General features: G+C 42.0%; 1 non-coding gene across 1 annotated transcript; it reads left to right on the top strand.

Moving 5' to 3' along the window:
* The first annotated feature begins 5,547 nt into the window (after positions 1-5,547).
* trnag-ucc (transfer RNA glycine (anticodon UCC)) lies at positions 5,548-5,619 on the top strand. The gene has a single exon. It is a non-coding gene; the product is annotated as a tRNA-Gly (tRNA).
* The last annotated feature ends 446 nt before the right edge of the window (positions 5,620-6,065 follow it).

Below are 6,065 nucleotides of genomic sequence, written 5' to 3'. Positions count from 1 at the left end.
CACCAACAACAACAACAACAACAACAACAACATCCCTCGGGACTGCATTACAAGACAACAGATGGTTAGACGTACTGTCTATCATCCTGTACGTATGAGCCAGTTTTGGTACACTGAAAAGTCGCAATTGCAAAGACCTGAGTACGTCGAAGTCTTCTTAAGTTGAAAAGGTAGAACATACTGCTAAATACTATGTGTCATTTATCCACATATCAGACAGCTGAGATGACACGACTGCTCAGTAACCTTCTACATCAGCTCTGTTTATTTTCCTCGCTTTTTTTTACACTTCTCCCTTCTACTGCCCCCCCCCCAGTGGGCGGCGGACTAACTACAAGATATAACACCCCTCCACCCCTCATTGAGCATAACCATTACTTTTAAATAAACTCCCACGAACACTCACAGATGAATAAATATGGGTCTAACCAAATAACATCCTATTCACTGAAAGAACAATATAATAGCAGCTAACTCAGAGTGAGGGTAGACTGCCTGAGCTCTGGTGGACTCAGAACAGGGATTATTTTGCCCCAACAATTTCTGGCCACTCTAACTACAAATCAAGTTTTTCAGGGGCTTTTCTTGACCGACAGGAACGGCGAGGGCCCTCGTACCCTATTTCCTCCTCCCTAACATCAGGCTCAGTATCGGGCGGCTGAGGCAGCTGCTCAGCTTCACTTCCACCATCCCCTGCCGACAGCTTGTGGTCATTGTACCTGGTCCCCAGGCTCTGTATACGGTGGCTGAGTTGACTGCTCAGCTTGATAGCCATCAGTGTCCAAGTTGGCCTCAGGGTTCTGCCACTGGTCTTCCTTGAGCAGGTGGCGTCTGTCTGACTCTTTTTTTAATAATAGGTGGTCCACATGACGTCTAAGCACCTGACCTTCCACCTCCACTCTGTAGGAGAGAGGACCTGTGCTGGTGATCACCACCCCGGGTAGCCATTTCTTATAGCTTGTGCAATCCCTTACCCACACTTCTGTACCTAATGCCAGTGTTCTGGTTGGCCTAGTGCTTTTTTTCTACAGATCTTGCGCTCTTGGTTCTGGTACTGTAATGTTCTGAGAACAGAGCATTACAGTAATCAAGTCTAGATGAAACAAATGCATGTATTAGAGTCTCTGCGTCAGCCATGGAGAGAAAAGACCAAATTTTAGCTATGTTACGTAAGGGAAAAAAGGCAGTCTTTGTGATTTCTTTAATGTGCTTATCAAAGGAAAGACTGGGATCAAACGTAACACCAAGATTTTTGGCTGCCACACTTTGTGAAACCACAGAGTTGTCGACTGTTATCGTTACTTGATCAAATTGGAGTCTGTGTCTAGCAGGGCCAATGACTAGCATCTCGGTATTATCTGAATTTAAAAGCAGAAAGATAAGTGACATCCAGTTTTTCACAGTAGCCAAGCAGGCCTCTAAGTTAGTGATTTGAGTATGATCATCAGCCCTTATAGGCACATACAACTGAGTATCATCAGCATAGCAATGGGAATTTATTCCATAACTGCGTATAATTTGGCCAAGAGGTGTAATATAAAGAGAGAAAAGTAGAGGGCCAAGAACTGAGCCCTGAGGCACACCATATTTAACGTCAGAAAATTTTGATATAATATTATTATAGCGGACACAATGTGTTCTTCCAGATAAGTAGGACTTAAGCCAAGAGAGAGCTAAGCCAGAGACACCAAAATTACAATTTAATCTATCTAAAAGTATACAGTGATCAATGGTGTCAAAGGCTGCACTGAGGTCCAGTAGTAGAAGCACAGAAGTGGAATCAGAGTCGATAGCCAGTAGAAGATCATTTACCACTCTGGTCAGAGCAGTTTCAGTGGAGTGACAGGGCCTGAAAGCCGACTGAAAAGGTTCATATAGATGGTTTTCTTTTATATGGGTCAAAAGTTGTTGATACACAACTCTCTCTAGTACTTTAGAGAAGAATAGAAGATTAGAGACTGGCCGATAGTGATTAAGAGACCCTGGATCAAGGTGCGGTTTTTTAAGTAGAGGTTTAACCACAGCTGTCTTAAAACTGCTGGGAACAATGCCAGTAGTAAGAGATAAATTAACGATGTCTAGCATTGTAGGTCCAAGAAAAGGCCAGAGTTCTTTAAAAAGTTTTGCTGGTAAGGGATCAAGTAGGTAAGCAGTTGGTTTAGAAACTGACACGAACTTAGTCAAAGTATCAAGAGAGATAGTTTCAAAAGCTGTAATAACTGGAACTGTCAGTGACTCACTGTGCAGATATAAATTTAGTATTACATGATCTGCAGAGTAGATGGAGTTGAAGAACTAATTTTGTTTAAGATCTCATCAACCTTATTGCAGAAACCTTATTGCACAAGAGGTGCAAGCGTTAACCAAACACATCAACTCAGTGGACAAGAGCATTAAGTTCACAAGGGAAGACGTAAAGAACAACAGTTTGCCCTTCTTGGACTGTGGGGAAGACATTGGGGAAGACAGGAGCCTCCACATTGAGGTTTACAGGAAACCTACACACACAGACCAATATCTACTTTTCGACTCACACCACCCTCTGGAACACAAACTGGGTGTCATCAGAACTCTGCAACATAGAGCTGACAATGTGCCCAGCAGCACTCAGGCCCAACAAGAAGAACACAAACACCTGAGGGGAGCTTTAAAAACCTGCGGCTACCCCAGTTGGACCTTTGTGAAAACTGCAACACGTTCCAAAAAGACCAACCGGGTAAGTGATGAGGAGGAAAGGAACAGAAGGAATAACATAGTCATCCCGTATGTTTCTGGGGTCTCCGAGAAACTCAGGAGAATTTTTAACAAACACTTCAAACCCAGCAACACACTCCGTCAAAGACTGGTTCATCCCAAAGACCGTGTACCACACACCCAAAAAAGCAATCTGGTGTATGCTTTACAACGCAATGAGGATTGCACTGACCTATACATAGGAGAAACCAAACAACCACTACACAAACGGATGGCCCAACACAGAAGGCCAAACTCTTCAGGACAAGACTCAGCAGTCTATCTACACCTAAAGGAGAAGATACACTCCTTCGAGGACAGCAGCGTACACATTTTGGACAGAGAAGATATATGGTTTGAAAGAGGGGTGAAGGAAGCCATCTATGTGAAACTGGAAAAAACATCCCTCAACAGAGGAGGAGGTCTGCGACACCACCTATCTCCCAATTGAACACCAAATACGTATCTCGCAAATTGGATTACTCCAAGACAATTGAAGAGTTTGCTGCAGCCAAATCAAGAAAGGTCCACTTATAAGGGAGTGAGTCAACCTATTATTCGATAATGCATGGGATAGGCCTAGGCCTAAGTGTGTGTCACTGTGTTATGTTACATCATTTCAATGTCGAAATGAATATGAAATGTTGTTGAAAAGATACAAGACCCAAATAATATGAAATAATAATATGAAAATATAGGAGTTGTTTAACAATTAACCAGCGACACTCTGAAAAGACGCGTTACACAGCTGACAGTGGTCATTGTAACTGTTTTATTTTGAAATGGAAAAAAAACCTGTGTGTGTATTTAATTTCGCAAATAACTACGGTGTTAATTTAAGGCAGGTCTTTAGAACCACAGGGATGCTTAAACGTTGTGTTTCCATGACGAAAAAAAGGCGTTTTCCGAGTGATATGCATGACAGCGCCTGCCACTGACTTTCAAGTACAGCGCATGTACCTCTTTCATTCTAGAGCCTGTAACCTGCTCATTTGCCACCGTTGCGTGTGGTCGGTAACGTTATTATAACCTACATTTAATGTTGGTGTTAACAGGGTACTGGTTTTAAATAGCTGGCAGTAATATGAGGCGTTTTATCACATGTGTTTTGTGAAGTCCACATGGGGGGCACACTTCCGTTGGTTTGCCCTGAGCGCTTGATTACAAGAGGTGTCAAACCAGAGAGATATAGTAGCTCGGTGGTTGAGTGTGTGCCTTCCGTGATGAGGCGCCAGGTTTCAAACCTCGGCGTATCTGTAGTGTCCTCCAAGCCTGTCCCACTTAGCAAGATTAGTCGGTGAATGAGGAGGGAAGCGTCAAAGAGGTGTTTGAAACTTTGGTTTAACTTTTTGTCATTTCCCTCCCCCAGTCATTTGCTATAAAAACTCTATGCAGAGATGTGGTGTCTCAGTACTGAATTTGGATTAATAAACATGAATCGCAGACATCTGGAAGCACGGGTGATGGTCCAGACATACCCTAGGAGTCTCTTCGATCAGGCTGTCTGTCACACAGAGCATCAGAGACATAATGGGACACTTGATCTTTATTCATAAATTGCAACTAGAATTCGAATGTCCTCATCTAACTTGCAATGCAGTCCAACAATCGACAGAAGTCAGTTTTTTTTAATTTAAATTCTACTGTCTCATAGACCAAACTGTTTTGCAAAGTTTGCCTTAAATCAACAGTCAGACAACTCTTCTTTTAATATTGTACCTCCCTCTTCTCCTTTTCGTCTCTCTTACCTCTTGGTAGTCTTTGTAAAGAAAAGTCCCCACACAATAGAAAACTGAGTGCTAATTTACCTCCGAGAGTGTATAAATGGATTCTTTCGGGTCCATTTGTACACTCTCAGAGTTAAATTAACACTCAGGATTTTATTGTGTATGTTAACATCACTCAGACGGACTATTTAATCTGGTTCACAAGGCCAGTGCGATGGTGGGATAGTGGAGAGCGTAGCTGATGTCCAACCGTTGACCCAAATACGATTCCCAACAATTGCTGTTCGTTATTCCACAGGGTTTATATTTCACACCATCTGCAATCACTTCAGTAAATGTGTGAGACTCAATTATCAGGCTTTGGATCAGGGCCTTTTGGACACCGTTGCAGAGACGTGATGGCAACTAGATAAATATAACACATTCTAATATACAGTACAGATTCCATCTATAGGTCAGTGGCTAAGACAATACATATCAATGGGTTTTATTCATAAACCATGAATGAATGCCTCTGTTTTGTCTCAAGTTTATATTTCTCCAGAGGTGTTGAACAAATGTTTTCCCAGCTCATGGGTTTTTAAAACATAAAGCTGTCTGCGGTTGAGGTGGTGTAAATGAAATGCCTTGGGCTTTTCCCATGCATGTTTGAATGTTGAAGTGGTTTTCAGGTCATATACTCATACTTGTAGACCTGTGCCTTGGGTTGCTTTGAGGGAGGGAATTATGTTTTGGGTATGACTTTGTCTTTTGGTAGAGTACAGAGAAAAACGTCATCCTGGTTCACTGCTGGACTGATTCTCTGGAATAAGCTTGTTATCTTAACAAATACCTTGGGCTTTGGAAATTTCTCAGAAAAGATGTGTTCGACGTTCATTTGCCATTCACCAGAAACTTGATCACTTTTGTCAGTAAGAATCTCCTTCTTAGTCGTATTGGTTCACTCCGCAGTAAGTCAGGAGTAGCCAGAGTGTTTTGGGCTGCTGTACTTCTCATCTTTCTACCGCTCTCCCCCTTAATCCGCCTCTTCAAGGGTGTAATTCCTGATGTGGAAACATGTCATTGCAATTACTTCTCTATATATGTAGCGATGGTGGTATAGTGGTGAGCATAGCTGCCTTCCAAGCAGTTGACCCGGGTTCGATTCCCGGCCATCGCAAAATCTTATTCCATATGCGTAGCTTTTTATTCCAGAGTGATGACAACATCCAAATTGGCATAAGAAATGCCCACATTTGTAAGAGTGACTTTGACTTGCAAATACTAACAGCTTCAGCTGGGTGCATATTAAAAAAAATGAAACTTTAACCTACATGTACATGCTAAGCACTACGAAGCTGTCCTCTAACTCACTAATTAACATTTACGTTACATTTACGTTACTTATTATATTCACATATTCATTTGTACATATATCGATCAGTATCAGTATCAGTAATGCCTTTATGCATGCTCAGTAATCCAGGTAAGGAAATCACAGAAAGTTGAATCAGTTCATCTGAACACAACATTCATTGAGAGAAACATTTCATCACTCATCTATGTGACCTCTTCAGTCTCAACTGACTGCAGGTATCCCCACACTTATAAACAATACGGTGGCAT

This window comes from Lampris incognitus, chromosome 11 (genome assembly GCF_029633865.1).
Source record: "Lampris incognitus isolate fLamInc1 chromosome 11, fLamInc1.hap2, whole genome shotgun sequence".
NCBI lineage: Eukaryota > Metazoa > Chordata > Actinopteri > Lampriformes > Lampridae > Lampris > Lampris incognitus.
The sequence above is the reverse complement of the archived record's forward strand: the minus strand, read 5'-3'. Positions and strand labels throughout refer to the sequence as shown.